Here is a 19,548-nt window from a genome sequence, read left to right on the forward strand (position 1 = left end):
TATATATTGATTGGTCAAAGAAACTCTATTGACAATCTACATGTAGAGTTTTTTCTCTATGCTAAACCAAACATAACATATGACGAGAATAATCGGTTTAAGAAATGCTTCTTCCATTGTAAGTTGGATTTCAAGGAAAAGTTTCAATGCACTCCTAAAAAATAGAGTACAATGTCCCCTAAAATGAGTAAATAGATAATGGGTTAATTATGATATTAATTTCTACGAATTCAAGACTTTTTAAGTTAGATATCTCAAAAAAGTTATTTATTTATTTGTCTCTGTTTTTATTTTATAAGGACTATTTTGGGAATTTATATATATTTTTTAGAAGAAGTAAAAAAAGTGATTATTCTTACAAAATGCAATATGGTGGATAACTACGATCTTAATTTAAGTTTAATTGAAATTAAATTTAAAAGCTCTCAATTTTATAGAGATTGAAAATATAATTCACCTAGATGAATTAGTCTATGATGTCTTTAGCATAATCAAAATAATTTTGGTTTAAATGAATGTTTGGTTCTCCTATTTAAGTGTTTTCAGTTTTTTGGTCATCCTATTTCAAAATTCAATTTTTTTGTTGCTTTATTTTATTAAATTTTTTTTTTTGGTCCCTTTGACTTATCTCCTTATTTATTAAGTGCCACAAGGTCAACTTTTATGTCTTTTAAATTTTAAATAATATTTTTATTAAAAAAATATTAACAAAATTTAAATGCGCTATTTATATTAATTTAGGATATATTGTATTTGAAACGCGGAAGTGAGCCCCAATCCACGCTCTTTCTCAAAGTGAATGAACCCTAATCCCCTTCTCTTTTCTCTTTCAATCGAATTCAAACTCAATCATCATCGTAGCTCAATCACAATCTACAACCCTCGTAGCTCAATCAATTGTAGCTCATTCAAGTTGTAACATTTGTTTTTTGGGATTCAAACTTCGTTCATGTGAAGAGGAGCCAAGTATTGTGTAAGGTATGTTTTTCCTCTTTACAGTGTCACCATGGTCCAACTTGTTTTCTTCTTTCATTCGTATGTTGTAGTCCACCATGGTTTTTATATGTTAACTTGTGGTCCCACTTGTTTTGTTGTTTTCTTTTTTGTTATGGTCCTATTGCATCTTAATTTATACAATTGTTTTATTATTAATTCTCATGCCACCTGAGATTCATAAGATTAGATTAAGGTCAATGTTACATCATAGGGGAAGATTAGTTGAGGAACCTGTTTGGTGGTATGTTGATGAGAAAATATCTAAGATGAATTGGAAGTGGGATGTGGAGTACATGCCATACATGGAATTTGAGAGTTTAATTAAAAATGAGGGTTATAAAGACATAAGGTGTATGTGGTATTGAAAACCTAAATTTATATTTTTGCATGGTCTTAAACCCTTGAATAATTATCATGATGTTTTGAAATTTGCCAAAGATGTCATAGGCATTAAGATAATAGATGTATATGTAGAGCACAATGTAGATAATCTTAAAATTATGCATGCAAGTGAGTTGAGTCTTAACCTTAATGATGATAATGATGATGATGTATAATGCATTGTTTTTAGAAGTGAAGATATTGTTGTTGATGGTGGTAATAATGAACATGTTGAAGAAGTGAATATTCTTTATATTGATGATAATAATGAACCTGTTGAAGAAGAGACAATCCTAATGTTGGTGTTAACAATTAAAATGTAAAAGAAGAAATTGATGAGGATTGTGTTGCAAGCGAAAATAGTTTTGAGGATAGTGAGTTTCAATTTAGTGAAGAATCTGAGGAGATGGACTAGACTAAAGTACCACCCCCTGAGACTTTATCTTTGTTTCTAGTGGAAACAAAGATAAAGTAGTAGTTGATATGGATCAAGAAGAATGTGAAGATTCTGACCATTTGTATACCCCTCATAGGAGTTATGATGATGAATAAGGAGTGAAGTTTCCTACTTATAAGAGTGGTGATGAAGTGAAGTTTTATTTAGTGAAGTTCTATATGAGATTTAGTAAAAGTATTGGGCATTAGTTTTTTTGCAGATAGTGAGTTTTATTGATGATCATACATAACACAAGATTGCATACAACATGAATGCAAAGACCGAGTGGCTTGTAAAAAAGTTTGCAAATCTCCTTAGACATAATCCTTATATTAAACTAGCAGGGATCATAATTGAATTCATTGAGATATAGGGAGTAAAATTATTCCATGATCATACATATAGGGCCAAAAGGAAGGCAATGAAATTGTTCGAGGTGTTGGGATTGATCAATTCACCCATTTGAGACGTAATGCACAAGAGTTGTTAAAATCATATCCTAATAGCAATGTTGTTATATAGTGTGCTGAAACCAATGATATCATGTTTGAAAGGATCTATATTTGTTTAGAGACTTGCAAGGAAGGATTTGCAAAGAAATGTAGGCCTATGATGGTCAATTAATGGAAGCAATAGGTAGGGATGATAACAATTAAAGCTTTCCAATTGGCTATGTTATTGTTGAAGTTGAGACCAAAGACTCATGATAATGGTTCTTACACCTTCTTCTGTAAGATTTAGAAGGATTCAATCAGAAATCATATGCATTTATTTATGACCATCAAAAGGTATTATTTTATATATCTTGTTTATAATTGTGATTTATTTTGATTACATCTAATTATAATTTGATTACATTGACATGGTCTGATTCCTGCAATTCAAGGTATTACTGCCCATGTGAACTAGAGACTGTGTGTAAAACATCTATATGGTAATTGGAAGAAGAAGTACCATGGACTATAATTAAAAGAGGTCATGTGGGTAACTAAAAGGGCAACTACAATATCAACGCGGGATAGAGCAATACAAAGAATGAAAACCTTAAATTGAAGGTGCATGGAAGGACGTGTTAGAAGTCCCAACCCAATATTCGAACATATCACACTTCAAGACCTATACAAAGTGTGACCTATTGGTAAACAACATGTGTGGGGCCTTTAATAGGTAAAATTGAAGCATAGGGACAAGCCTATAATCAATTTATTGGAAAGGATCAAACATTATATAACAAATAGGACAAGTAGCCAAAATGACTTGTTACAAAGGTATAATAGATGTATATGTCCTAGAACTAAGCTAATAATTGATAAGAATAAAAAACAGGTCTAAGGATAGTAACAAGATAAAAAATACTAAGACATTTAGTGGAAAATAAAAAAGAGTAGTTGACGTGGCAATTCCAAAGGATGGTAACAAGACAAAAAATGCTAAGACAAATAAGGGTGGAAAAAGAAAAAAAGACCAATGAAAACCATATTGAAATTGCATAAGGATCTCAAACACCTCAAGCTACTCAACCTATTAAATATTAGATGAGTTAGTGAATTAAGTGGTTTAGGTGATATATTAGATGAATTAAGTAGTTTATGGATGTAATATATGCTTATGTGGTATTTTGATGACTTTTTAGAATTAAGTATTTTGTTGTTTTTGAATGAACATCTTTGATTATTACATATTAGTATTTTGGTTGTAATGAACATTGTTGATGATGACATATAAGTATTTTGGTTGTAATAAACATCTTTGATCATGACATATAAGTATTTTGGTTGTAATTAACATCTTTAATTATGACATATAAGTATTTTGGTTGTAACAAACATCTTTGATTATGACAAATAAGTATTTTTCTATTCAAATAAAATTGTCGTCTTTCTTTTTGCTGTCAAATAAGCTATCATTATGTATCACATTATGCAACCATTATCTATGCGAGCTTTGTGCACGCATTGTGCAAGCATTTATGCATGCCTTGTGCATAATTTGTGCAAGCATTATAGTCATATTTTGTAGGAATTATGCAGGTCTTGTGCACAGATTATGCATGCATTTATGCAAGTGTTGTGCACACTTTGTGCTAACATTATGGTGATATTTTACAGACCTTATATAGGCCTTGTGCACATTTATGCATGCATCATGACCATATTTTGCAAGCATTATGGTCAAACTATGCAGGCTCTGTGCACAAATTATGCAAGCAATTTGCCAACCCTGTGCACACATTGTGCATACATTATGCAAGCTTTAAACTTATATAATAAACCATAATATTGTGCATGCCTTAAATGAAGGTATAAACTTATACCAGAAACCATAACTTTGTGTAGACATACACTTATATAAGAAACCATAACTTTGTGCATTGTTGAAAAGTATATTTCCAGCAAATATTTTTATATCGTATCCGCAGAGATTGGTTGTTATTACCGCCGTTCTATAATTCCAATTGTTATAAGTTTAAAATGTAACCAATTTGTTTTGTTTGAATAGTTATCTTTTGAGTAAAATACACTAAGACAATGAAAATAGTTTTAATCAAATATAAAAGGCTTGGCAAGATTGGAGTTCACTACCAAAATTCCTTATGTTCCCTTAATGACAACTATATGGACTTAAAATTATTGATGATATTCAAGTATCCTCTCAATAACATTTATTTCTAAATGAGATTGTGATAATCACTATATTAATCGTTAAATGATTTCTCTACCTAACTATTAATATAGCAGTCTTTAATGTTTGATACAAAAGAAGAGTAGTGTATAAATCTATCTCTACAACTTATTCACTACTTGAAAGCATATTTTAAGTCAAGATTTGAATAATCTTTCTCAACAATAACTCAAATCTGAATATTCAACGTAGGGCAAAAATATCAATCTTTACATCAATAATCTTTTGTCATTTATAAGAGTCAATAGGAATACATAAACAATAAGGAATAACTACTACCTCCAATCTTGACAAAATGGGGTTTAGCTCCTCATCATCATATTTGACAGCCAAATGAAATATAAAAGTCAGCTCTGTTTTTCTTCTCCAACTTGTGAATTATTTTTCTTTTTCTCCCATTAAGTGTTTAAAGAGTTCATCCTTTCCTTAAATGTCTCATTTTGATCTAAAACTGAAAAGTACTCTAAAAATGATCTAAAACTAACACACTGAAGTTGGGTGCAAAGCAAACAAAGTGGCCCAAACCAAATAACAAGCTTGCTGTTTTCGCAAGGTTCGCAGCGCCAACCCTGGTCGCGGCGTGAACTGAAGCAATTCCAGCTTCTTTTCCTTGCAAGCTTTCTTTAAATTATTTCTCCCAAGCTTTGTTCTTCAAATGCTTCCAAAAATGCCATTCAAACTCCTTCCAAATTATGCTTATGCAATCCAATGCTCTCTTGTCCAAAAACTCTACAAAACTAACAACTAAGTGAAATGTCTACTCAAAACATAATCAAATAAACTTAATTGCATGATTACTAAATTGTGAGGATAAAAATGTGTAATTCAATAAGAAAATGGTAAAAGGGACCAATAAAAATATATGAAAAGTGGTGATAATTGGTCTCTAACAACTCTCCCCAACTTATCATTTTGTTTGTCCCTAAACAAAAGTTTTCACCAAAACAACCAAAGTAATGAAACAATAGATTTAAACAAGGATTAACCAAAGACATTCAAATGGTTCAAAAGTGTACGACACTTTCTCAACCCTCCTATCTCAATGCTAGACAAAACATGAATAAGAACAATGGTTAGATGCAAATAACATACCAAGGAATTCAAAACAATACATGTCAAAATTGAATCAAACTTACACACACATCATAATAATGATGAATAAACATGAGGGTTTTCTTTCACTCATCCAAATAATTAAATCAACAACAACTCGAATCATGCGGTCATCAAAGTAAATACTAAATCATGTGAAAAATGAGAATCAAGAGGTCTTTCAAAGGTTATAATGTGACTTGGGTTACAAGAAAGGATATGATTAAGAGAATTCAACAAAAATGCCTATCCTAAGGGAGCATTCCCATAAATTCAAACTCAACAACAATTTCTGCTTTTTGATCCCAATCTTTCTTCTTTTCTTATTTTTCACATCCATACAACCATGAGCTTTCTTTTTATTTTTTCTTTCTTTTCTTTTTCTTTGCTCCATAATTTCAAAGGTGACTTATTTTTTTCTTGTTTCTTTTCACACTTTCACCTTTTCTAAAACATCACTTTTCCAAGTTTCTAATCAACTCTTCTAATTTACTCTCCCCAACTTTAGATTTCAAGACCAAATTTATTCAATAATGCTCCCTACTTAGACATAGGCGAAAGACAAAATTTGCAAACAAACTCGGTTGAAGGTTCAATTGAAACGAAAGAAATTAGGATTCATTTGCAAGCAAAATTGTCAATGGAATTTACACTTATCAATCAAATGAATCCTAAAACAAGCTCAAAGGGGTTAACTAAGGATCACTCCTCACAAGGTTAGTTGATTCAAAACTTTTTGGCCAAGTGGTTTTTCTCAATAAAAAAACAATGCCTCTATCATTTCCACAATTTTCACAAAAATAGATTAATGCATGATTTAGCATGATAAGAATGAATTGAAATAATTTTCGGTCTCCCGCATTTAGTGCACAATGGAAAGCTACCTCACAATTGGTTAAGTTCTACTTTGATTCAAAAATGACATGTATCTCAAGGAATTTATGAAATGAAATTTGCAACACACCATCAAACCATTCATGTTAAGTCTAGAAAGCGATAAAGTGAACCTTGAAATGCCGACACCAATTCTTATCATCACCATTCGAAGTGTCCTACGTTTCCTTCCTTGCAAACATTACTTGGTTCCTTCAAGCTTAACTTAAGAATAAGAAAATTTAAACAAACAAACAGAGCATACCAAAGTTCATTGCAACACACAATTAAATCTCATAAAAGATCCATGCAATTAACAAACCAAAGTTTATGGTGAAACAAGAGCCACCAAAAGTACAATCATAATTAAAACATAAAACAATAATAATAAAAAAAACTCAAAATAAAAATCTACTACTACTCAAAACAAAAGTCTTCACTCCTCCTCATCATGTCCACCACCTACGGATCCAAGGACATCTTCCATCTCATCATCATGGGTCGCACCACCACCTCCTGCACCCCTCATAAATGCGGGCCTGCCCTCAGGCCAATTAGAATAAGCAACATACTCCGCTTGGGACGGAAAAGTGCGGGCTTCGGGCGCAAGAAAGGTATTCTGAAACTGCTGCTGCATAACATCAAAAAGGAATGATTGAGACCTCCTAGAAGCCTCAAAACTCTCACAGCAGTAGGTGGCGAACGCCATCTGATCAAAAGCTGGCGTACTGCGGGCTCGGGGTCTAGAGGAAGAAGTGTCTGCTTCTTCAGCTCTATCCATTTGGCTCTGGCAGAACCTGTTCAAATAAGCATCATTAATTACACTGGTAATAGACAGGTGTACCTCATCCAGAATGGGCATATTTGCCTTTCGGCAAAGTCCCATAATCAGCCCCGGATATGTTAGAACACCGACTTTCCCACCAAACTTGGTTCCACTAGTCGCAACTTTGCGCATCTCCCCCGCAATGATGGATGCCACATCTACTGATTTACCAATCATGATGTAGTACAAGAGGCATCCGACATCCAATGGAATGGTGGTGCTATGGCTCCGTGGCCGAATATTGTTCAATAAAAGCACCAAGTATACCCTTACTTCCAAATTAAGACTCTCCCTCTTCCACGACTTCGGAAATCCCTGATCATTCAAATCAAATATCCTTCCCTCAAGGCACAAATGAGCACTCACGGTAGGAAGGTCCCAATCATTGGCCATTTCTTTGGCACGGTATTCACACCGCCCGTTATCCGCCAAAGTGAGAGGATTACCCAAATAGGCGTTGATCGCGTCCCTACTGAAGGTGATGATCTTTCCCCTCACCCTTGTTTGGTAATGAAATGCTACTCCCTCCTCCAACTGCAGAGCATTGGCGTAAAATTCACGCACAATGTCGTAGTTGATCTTTGATTCTGGCTCACAGAGTTTTCTCCATTTTCTCCTTTCAAAGTTTGCCACCAGCTTCCTATAATTTCCACCCGATGACAAACGAATGAATCTTTCCAGTTGAATGGTCATTTTAATCAATTTTTCAAATCTTTCCTCGTGCTCATCACTAGTGAATCTTCGCACGGATCGTGAAGGACCGGAGCTTGTTGTTTTGGTACATTTTAACATCTACAATAGAATCAGAAACAACCACACAATAGCCATGAGTGAAGTTAGCATCCATAATCCAAAAAAAATAAAACTGAGATTTCCCAGTTCGCGGCGTGATGCCCCGTTCGCGGCGCGAACCCTGTGAACCAGAAAAAATCAGCAGCCTCTAGGGTTCCTACTGCTCAAAAATTTGTTTAACAATGATACCAGAAACCCTTAACCAATCCTAATTCGAATCATCTCTACACATGCAAGGTGAGTTTCAGCAATTAAATCATTTTCTAACAAAACCCTAGTTCACCTTAATGAGAAACAAAGAAAGAAAAGGAAGAGAGATTACACATACCTTTGTTAAGAGAAGGAAATTGACTTGGTTCTTGTTAAAAAGTTTGAGATTTTTGAAATGGAGAGGGTTAATTTTGAATTTGGAAGTGAGATAGTGAAAGTGATGAAGAGAAGTGTGAAGTTGCAAAATATGAAGGAAATAGAAATAACACAAAACAAAATTTAAAAGGGTCTGCCACGCTCAGTTCGCGGGGCGAACTTTGTTTGCGGCGCCAACTTAAATTTTCCATTCAGTTCATGAGGCGAAGGCTGTTCGCGGGGCGAACTGAAGGAAGTTTCAGAAATTGTTTGGACATTGGACAGAACTCTATTTTCACCAGAAAAACCAAAACAGAATAAATTTAACAACTGAATTAACAAAAATTGAAATGCATGCTTACGAAGTTGGGTTGCCTCCCAACAAGCGCTTTGTTTAACATCGTTTTGAGCTCGACGGTTCAATGACACTTCACGGTCCAGCGAGCGAAATTACACAAATGTCTCGATTCACTTCTCCACTATGGTAGACTTTTAGTCTTTGCCCATTCACAATCCAACTTTCTTTTGACTTTGGGTCTTCCACCACAATGGCTCCATAGTTTCGCACCTCTTTTACCACAAACGGTCCCGACCATTTGGACTTTAGCTTACCAAGAAACAACTTCAATCTTGAATTGAAAAGCAACACCATTTGTCCAACTTTGAACTCTTTGTGACAGACCTTTCCATCATGGTACGCTTTCACTTTCTCCTTGTAAAGTTTGTTTGAATGGTAAGCATTGTTTCTTGATTCCTCCAATTCATGGAGCTGTCCTTTTTTTTCTCTCCAGCTAGAGTGGAGTCAAAGTTCAAGAATTTAAGAGCTCAGAGTGCTCTATGCTCCATCTCTACCGGGAGATGACAAGTCTTCCCACAAACCATCTGAAATGGAGTTAGTCCAATAGGAGCTTTGTAGGCAGTACGATACGCCCACAAAGCTTCATCCAATTTTGATGACCAATCTTTTCTTGAACTCGAAAACGTTTTTTCAAGTATCCTTTTCACTTCTCTGTTTGAAACTTCCGTTTGACCATTTGCTTGTGGATGGTAAGGAGTGGTCACCTTATGCTTTACACCATAATGTTCTAAAACTTTTTCCAAGGGTGTATTGCAAAAATGTGATCCCCCATCGCCAATTTGTTGAAAAGTATATTTCCGGCAAATATTTTTATATCGTATCCACAGAGATTGGTTGTTATTACCGCTGTTCTATAATTCCAATTGTTATAAGTTTAAAATGTAACCAAGTTGTTTTGTTTGAATAGTTATCTTTAGAGTAAAATACACTAAGACAATGAAAATAGTTTTAATCAAATATAAAAGGCTTGGCAAGATTGGAGTTCACTACCCAAATTCCTTATGTTCCCTTAATGACAACTATATGGACTTAAAATTATTGATGATATTCAAGTATCCTCTTAATAACATTTATTTCTAAATGAGATTGTGATAATCACTATATTAATCGTTAAATGATTTCTTTACCTAACTATTAATATAACAATCTTTAATGTTTGATACAAAAGAAGAGTAGTGTATAAATCTATCTCTACAACTTACTCACTACTTGAAAGCATATTTTAAGTCAAGACTTGAATAATCTTTTTCAACAATAACTCAAATTTGAATATTCAACATAGGGCAAAAATATCAATCTTTACATCAATAATCTTTTGTCATTTATAAGAGTCAATAGGAATACATAAACAATAAGGAATAACTACTACCTCCAATCTTGACAAAATGGGGTTTAGCTCCTCATCATCATATTTGACAGCCAAATGAAATACAAAAGTCAACTCTGTTTTTCTTCTCCAACTTGTGAATTATTTTTCCTTTTCTCCCATTAAGTGTTTAAAGAGTTCATCCTTTCCTTAAATGTCTCATTTTGGTCTAAAACTGAAAAGTACTCTAAAAATGATCTAAAACTAACACACTGAAGTTGGGTGCAAAGCAAACAAAGTGGCCCAAACCAAATAACAAGCTTGCTGTTTTCGCAAGGTTCACGGCGCCAACCCTGGTCGCGGCGCGAACTGAAGCAATTCCAGCTTCTTTTCCTTGCAAACTTCCTTTAAATTATTTCTCCCAAGCTTTGTTCTTCAAATGCTTCCAAAAATGTCATTCAAACTCCTTCCAAATTATGCTTATGCAATCCAATGCTCTCTTGTCCAAAAACTCTACAAAACTAACAACTAAGTGAAATATCTACTCAAAACATAATCAAATAAACTTAATTGCATGATTAATAAATTGTGAGGATAAAAGTGTGTAATTCAATAAGAAAATGGTAAAAGGGACCAATAAAAATATATGAAAAGTAGTGATAATTGGTCCCTAACATGCATGCATGAACTTGTACTAGAAATCACAACATTGTGAAGACCATAATATGGTGCAAACCATAATAATGTAATGAACATAAACCAGAATCGATCAACATAATTCATTCCTTAATCAAGACAAATTACAACATAATGGATCTTTTGTTATAACATAAAACCTACTGAACTAAACACTTGAGGATACTTCTAAACATATGATCACGTAAACATCACATAACACCTAATCAACTAAAAACATATTTGATTAGTGTTGAAGCAACTAAAATAAATAACATGTTGAGGGTGATCATCCAGTTGAACTTTAATTTCTTTATTAATTTCATCTTAATCTTCATTTCTTCATCTTTAATATTGACATTTTTAACCTCTTGCTTATCTTTATTTAAATTCTATAGTAATGAGGAGATAATTTCCTTTGCTCTAAGGTTCATTTCTTCATCCAACCAAATAAAATGGTTTCATTTCTTCATCCAACCAAATAAAATGGTTTCATTTCTTCATCCAACCAAATAAAATGGTTTCATTTCTTATAACCTTGCAACACAAAACATCAATGAAGATGAAAAAAGATAAATAAATGGAAAATTGTGACATAGGTAAGACAAAACAACATCAAAATCTACAGAAAATAAAACATACCTTATACATCCCACAACCATAGAAACGACGATCTAGGTTTGAATTAATCTATGTCTTCATCAAGACCACATCTGCATTCGTACCTCAAAGAACAACATATGTCGTGTTGAAAATTAAGTGTTGAGGCATATGGATTCACAATGAGGATTTTGATTAAGGAAGAAGACAAAGACAAATTAAATTTTGAAAAACTATATTTCTAGGGTTCACTTGAAGTAAGAAGGAAGAAGAAGAAGTGTTCTTTGTAAGAACGCTTCCATCTTATTTTAGTTTTATGATTCATTCAACTTAATATTTTACATATAATATTAAAATACCATTTATTTATTTTTAAATTTAAAATACATAAAAGCATACTTAGTGCCATTGTAGCAGTTCTACGCAATAAATGAGGATACGACATATGCAAAAGTGGAGGAAGACTAAAAAAATTCCATTGGAAGTAAAGTTGAGGGGTAAAAAGTCTAATTTTGAAATAGGGGATACAAAAAATCAAAAATAAATAAATAAGGAGATAAAAAATTTAAGTAAAAACTTTTTTAATTTAATGAGTTAACAAATAAGTCGTGTCAATTTATTAACTTTGGCTATTATAAATTATGTCATGAAAATAAATGTGACTTTCACATAAATTCTACATCAATATAAAAAAAATCTAAATCAATTTGGCCCGCCAATTTTTTTATTTTTTAAAATATTTTATTTTTATTAATAATCATTTTTTTTACTATATATTGTTTTGAAAAAGAAATAATTCATTAATCGAGATCAAAAAATAGACAATTAAACATTACTCATAGGTGGCATAAATAAAAGTTTATACGAATGCATAATCAGTCAAATGTGAGTAAGATAAAATCTTTTTCAATGAATATCGTGGAAATGTTATAATCAATCATGACTTAGTAGGACTTGATAATTAGGTTATTTACTCGTGGTTCGTATTTATAACATCACTAATGAAAAAAACTATATAAAAAACGAGAAAATCACACTCTGAAGGAGCTCCAAATATGTAAATAAGGAAAAATATCAAATAAAAAAAGAGAATTGAGTTAAATATGGAGTGTCACGTGACATACACCAATAGAAACAATTTTTTTAAAGAAATTATCCACATACATACTTAAGCAAGATTAATTTACGTAGGCCACATTATTTACGTAAGCAATATTAATTCCCTTATAATATATATCTAGAATAATATCATACAAGTGTTAATTATTGGTATTGTCACAACATAAGTGCCTAACAACATCTTTATATACATGTCCATAAAAATAAAATACAACATATGACACATAACATACAACAACGCCTAAATAAAAATCTAAGAACTATGTACAATATCTATAGCTCTACAATATCTATAATTGTACAAAATCCACAACGGAAGATCACACTAAAAGCTTCCCTTGAAACATCAATGCACAACTCCTCTTGTACAATATAACCTACAAACAATACCTGAAAAGAAACGATAATATTGATGTGAGATGATAATCTCAGTGAGTTCCCTATCTTATGGGTCCGCTCGACTCTACAAGGTTCTAATCAAATCATAACTCAAGTCTAAAGGGGGAAGGAGACTTGAGTACGGAAAACTTGGAATGTATGGAAACATGTCTCTTGAGTTCACCAACTTAAACAATCACTAGTAAAAAACCAAATCAAGGTATCTTTCCCCGGTAAGCCCTACGTCTAGGGTTATCAACGCGAGTCACGGATCCTTGTATCATAGGAATATTTCCCCGACAAGCCCTATATCTAGGATTATCAACTTGGATCAAGGATTCCTATCTCATATGTATCTTTCCCCGACAAGCCCTACATCTAGGGTTATCAACATGAGTCATAAATCTTATCTCATACTTTGACATACACATGGATTTCAAATTCTAAGGGATAACATCCACCTTAATAATTGTCGCTTCGTATGGGATTCTAAACTCATTTCAAGCCCTTTATCCATATGGGATTCTCACCAACCATGAGATCCACCGCTTTTAGGATTCAAACCCAGGTCATTCAAGTATGGGTGTGTACTTCCCAAATCTTACTCTATATGAGGATCACAACTTGGGACGACATAATAAAGGGGTTGTTTCCGACTACATGATTAGATAGAAACACAACGTGACTGTATTCAACAATCACAAGGTGATCACATTCACCAATTCTCATAATAACAAATCGTGTTCCATACAAAGCATATTAGTTCATGACTAAAATATAAAACTAGCGACTACTCATCCACGATACACACCGAGGTACCTTTGCATCCAAGCATCGCCATCTAAGTCATTTTCATAACCTAAGTTATCTTTCTAGTTCATTTACCTAGTTATAATCCTAGGTTTCCCCCACTCACCTTCATAAAGTTTTAAATATGTTATTTCTAAATCAAAACATCCAATCAATTCATAGCATACACATCAACATAATCATAATGTCAAACATGAAACACACATAGTAGCATATCATGTCATAATAAACCCTAGGCAAAACCATCTCACAACGCAATCATCATTATCTTAGGTTATTCAAGTTGTTATGCACAAACAAGTCAAACATAATCATTATCATCCTCCACCAAGCATCTTTGTTTAATTTATGATCTCTCATCACCATGCAATATCCCGTTGTGTTATCTTTCCAATGCTTCAAGTCCCATGGTAAGCCTTACGTCTAGGGTTATCAACACGGGTCACAGATCCTTGTATCATAGGGATCTTTCCCCGATAAGCCCTAAATTTAGGATTATCAACTTGGGTCAAGGATTCATATCTCATATGTATCTTTTCCCGACAGGCCCTACATCTAGGGTTATCTACATGGTTCACGGATCATATCTCATACTTTGACAAACACATGGATTTCTGATTCTAAGGGATAACATCCATTTTAAGAATCATCACTCCTATGGGACTCTAAACCCATTTCAAACTTTTTACCCATATGGGATTCTCACCCACTATGAGATCCACCACTTTTAGGATTCAAACCCATGTCATTCAAGTATGGGTGCGTACTTCCCAAATCTTACTCTATATGAGCATCACAACTTGGGAAGGCACAATAAAGGGGTTATTTTCGACTACATGATTAGATAGAAACACAACATGTCTGTATTCAGCAATCACAAGGTGATCACATTCACCAATTCTCATAATAATAAATCATGTTCCATCCAAATCATATTGGTTCATGACTAAACTATAAAACTAGCGACTACTCATCCACGATACACATTGAGGTACCTTTGCATCCAAGCATCACCATCTAAGTCATTTTCATATCCTAATTTATATTTCTACTTCATTTACCTAGTTATAATCCTAGGTTTCCTCACTCACCTTCATAAGGTTTTCAATATGTTATTTAACAATCAAAATATCAAACCAATTCACAGCATACACATAATCATAATCATAATGTGATACATGAAACACACATAGTAGCATATCTTGTCATAATAAACCCTAGGCAAAGCCATCTCACAACTCAATCATCATTATATTAGGTTATTCAAGTTGTTATGCACAAACAAGTCCAACATTATCATTACTATCCTCTACCAAGCATCCTTGGTTAACTCATGGTCTCTCATCACCATGCAATATCCCATTGGATTATCTTTCCAATGCATAAAGTCCCATGGTAATCAGATCCATGGTTCTCGAGTTATGGCGGAAACAAGAACTATGTATTATAACCTAACCAATATTCTATGTTAAACCCCAAACAATTGCATGAATCTTGATCAATTAATGTTAACCTAATTCATACACATATAATACAAGGTATAATACATCTAAGGAGGTTTAGAAACATGAAATAGGTTAACTGAACCAATCGATTGGGGTAGAAGGCCAATCGATTGGATGGAGGAACAATCAATTGGATGGCATCTTTGTTTCCAATTTTTCATGTTTCTAACTGAACCAATCGATTGGGGTAGAAGGCCAATCGACCGTTCTATAAAAATTTCATCTTTTTCATTCACAAAATAACACAACAATCGATTGTCTGCTACAACAATCGATTGGCCCCTACAAAATTTTCAGAAAACATTCTTCTAAATACATTTCCTTCCATATTTAACATCCCTAAATCATCCTAACTTTTACCCATTCATGTATTCATATCTTCTAGCATAAATTCATGAATTTTTGTCACTATCCAACAATAATTAACACCAACCAAACACAATATCATGGTTCCAACACAACAACACAAACATGGTACTAATCTCACTATCCTCAACATGAATCAACACCAAGAATCATGAAACACTATCTATCATCATATTCAATCAACATAGCTCACACAAAAGCATGTAGGGATCATGGGATGAGATATATAAGCATGGACAACAACAAATTCACAAAACCTAATCCCATTTCCATGAAGTTCTTTCCCCCAAGCTACAACTATGTAAGAACTCACTCCGATTCAAGAAGAGGATGATTAAATTGATGAAATAGGGATGATTTGGTGATTATGATGATGAAGATGGTGATGAATCCATGAGTTTTTCCTTTTTCTTCCTTCCCCCCTTCTTCTCTCCTTTCCCCTTTATCTTTCTCTTTCTCTTCTCTTCTCCTTTCTTTTCTTCTCTTACTAATGTTCTACTGATAAAAAGGAACTAATACTAATAGGAAAATATCATAACATGTGATGGCAATTGAATGAGAACATGTGGTGGAGGATTGAAGTCATAAAGAGACAGGTTTATGTGGTCAAAAAATGAAAAGGAGTAGTAAACAAATATCCTAAGGGCCATTACACTATAATATTTTTCTACTAGAGTAATTGATCCATTAATAGTGTTACCAAAATGCTCATCCTTGAACTTAATAATAAAGATCGGTCTCTTTTAATAATAATTGATCTCTTATGAGTCCACTGGTTACCCTATTCATCCCAATTGATAACCTTTAGAGCACTTAAGGTTACATGAGATATTACATTGTCTCCCCTTAAATTGAAATTCGCCCCCGAATTCATCCACTAAATAAGAAAACATTTCTTACATCCTCATCCTAAGTTAACTCTTGACTTAACTTCATTTCAATCCTCTAACATACTCAAATTCCCAACTTATCATAACGGCCAAAAATCCCATTCCCTCGTGAATTTTCAAAACCTTTTAAACTTAATCATAATTTCACTTTCGGTCTTTGATTAATTTATAACCTCTTCACACTCTTTTATCTTACATGTTATTCTGAACTGCTTGGTCACAAATCTACTCTGAGTCTGCAACTTACTCTTCTCTGAACTGAGTTAACCGGAAAATCCATAGTCGCAACACCTTACTTTGATTGGATAATCCATACTTACTAAAACTTCATGCGATACCTTACTAATTCCATAACTACACACATAACTGTCAACTTTTCTCGTACAATTCTTTCAACAATTGCGACAAACTTGATAATCCTCCTAATGGCAACTCTATCAACCTCACTTGACATGATACTACATACTACAAATGTATACACTTGATGTTTTACTTCTCCTGTACTAGTCCAACAAGATAAAACACTTTGCACGAGATTTCCTTACCTCAATTATTACAAGTAATTATCACTCTAATCCCCATAAACTTGATTGAGCTCTTTCATCCATCACTTTCCACTGCGCTACTCTAATTCCAACAGTGGAACACTGGGATTCCTAGGCACTAACGGTTAGCTAACAATCTACATAGAAGATCACACTTACCCTCCATAGTGTCCACCACCCAAAACAATACTAGAACCTTACCAACATTCATTAGTAGAATAACTTCCTTGATGGCTTAGAAAAGTTTAGAATATGGCCAACACTCTTTAGAAGATAGATATGTAGGAGCCACACAACTAGAACAACATAAGTGCACAACATTCAGATTTTCTCTGTGCTCGAAGCAACTTATCCAAATTAGTTTGACAAAAATCTAGTTCTGGTTAATACATTCCATATAAAATCCTCTTATAGGAATGAGAACATGTGGTGGAGGATTGAAGTCATAAAGAGACAGGTTTATGTGGTCAAAAAATGAAAAGGAGTAGTAAACAAATATCCTAAGGGCCATTACACTATAATATTTTTTCTACTAGAGTAATTGATCCATTAATAGTGTTACCAAAATGCTCATCCTTGTACTTAATAATAAAGGACAATCTCTTTTAATAATAATTGATCTCTTTTGAGTCCACTGATTACCCTATTGATCCCAATTGACATCCTTTAGAGCACTTAAGGGTACATAGGATATTACACACACTATTTATGTATTTTTATCTATTAAATTTTATTTTATATTATAAGTATATGTATGCATATAAAAATTAATAATATTTTTAATTGGACCTTATCTCATGCCAACGACCGAGCTAAATCTTAGTCACGAGAGTTTTTGTCCACCCTTTAATTTAACCTGACACACCCCATTTTTTCTAATATAAAAAACACCCTTCTAATTTATTTCATTAATAATATTGCACAAAAAGTTTGGGTAGGCCAATAAAAAATTAGGTAGTGTTTCAAAAAATTCGGTATGCATTTTTATTGATTTTTCCAAATAAAAATATCGATTTTTGCCAAAATCTACTAGTCTTTTTCATAAACACCAATGATTACCAAAATTTTCCCATAATCCTGAAAATTTTGGTAGTGTTAATTTATCAAATTTTCCAAAAAACTTTAAAGATTATCAAAACTTTCCCATAACCTTGAAAAATCCGGCAATATTAATTTTTAAAAGTTGAGATTTTGCTAACACTTTTGTAGGGTTTTGATTCCAAACTTGTATAAATACACATCATATGTTGTTAAAAAAACATTTTAGAATGTATCAATATTGATATCTTGCGTTTGTGTACTTCAACGACGTGAAACCTCCAATTAATTTTAGGCTCACAGAGGACACCCCTTTGATGTTCTGAAGTCCGAAGTGGATAATCTTGTGTACCATACAAATAACAAAAAGGTGATTAAGATTGAGTATCATCCACCATCAATCAATAATGAATTGAAGATTAGGTTAATTAAGTTTGAGTTAAAGAAATGAAGATTTAAAAGTCACGTGGAGCACATATCAGCGTTACAAAACAAAGGGTCTGGTCGAGGTGGATGCGACGATTTCCAGATTTGTCGATGATATTATCAAGTTGTTATGTTAAGCAAATGTTTGTGTTAATTTATGTTCTTGCATTAATGTATTGCTAATTTTCATATATTGAAATGTTAAGATAAAATGTCAATAATATACAAATAATGTCAACAACATCAAAAAGTAAACAAACTAATAAAATCTACTCAAGTCCATCACGAGCAATGTGTGTTATATGAGATAACCCAAAATAGATCTCACCATATGAGTTTGCCAAACTCATGAGGTTATCTGAAAGAAGTGCTATCTTCTGTAATCGTTGTTGGTTAATCATACCAGATGGGGGCATTTGAGACGGTGGCGCGTCATCTGAAGGTCCTCCGTCATGGAAAGGTCCAACGTCGTCAATAGGCTGAGCAAGTGGGATGATGCAGGAATGTGATATTGTAAAGTACCACTCTAAGTAACCATCATGATACTGCCCATGGAACTGCATCTCAATCACATAATCTCCAATGGCAATGTTAATATTCATAATGTTAGACATAAACCATCTATCAATGTACTCATATGGCACAACAGGGACTGGTCAAGGGATACCCTGAACATACCAAACTGGAATAAACACCTCTCAGGTAAATATCTAGCCACTAAGCTTTCCCTTTGAATATAACCTGGAAATAGGACAGTCTCATCAGAGTCCCGATGCACTTTATAATCTACGTAAGGGTGTCCATATGACATCATATATGGTCAGCGCATCGATTCTCTTCCTGCACTCCTTAAAACCTCTTGGATGTGAATGTTTAAGCCTTCATCTGGTGGCCCGTGGGGTTCCATCAGTGATTAGACCACGAACACGCCTGTCAAAAATGGACGGGAAATGCTCGTATATCTAACACTGCACAAGGATAAAAATTACATATACAAAATATCTCTGATAAGTAAGAGCTAAATAAATAAAACCTAATAAATATTCATACCTAAAATAGACTCATATAACCAGCAAGCTGCCTTGTCTCAAAGACATTCGTCTCTCCAA

The 19,548-nt window shown here is 33.4% G+C and overlaps 1 long non-coding RNA gene across 1 annotated transcript; it reads left to right on the top strand.

Moving 5' to 3' along the window:
• The first annotated feature begins 828 nt into the window (after positions 1 to 828).
• LOC127083923 (uncharacterized) lies at positions 829 to 3,555 on the top strand. The gene is made up of 3 exons (XR_007788583.1): positions 829 to 978; positions 2,385 to 2,601; positions 2,700 to 3,555. It is a non-coding gene; the product is annotated as an uncharacterized LOC127083923 (long non-coding RNA).
• Positions 3,556 to 19,548: the final 15,993 nt, after the last annotated feature.

Source organism: Lathyrus oleraceus, chromosome 5 (assembly GCF_024323335.1).
Source record: "Lathyrus oleraceus cultivar Zhongwan6 chromosome 5, CAAS_Psat_ZW6_1.0, whole genome shotgun sequence".
NCBI classification, from domain to species: domain Eukaryota; kingdom Viridiplantae; phylum Streptophyta; class Magnoliopsida; order Fabales; family Fabaceae; genus Lathyrus; species Lathyrus oleraceus.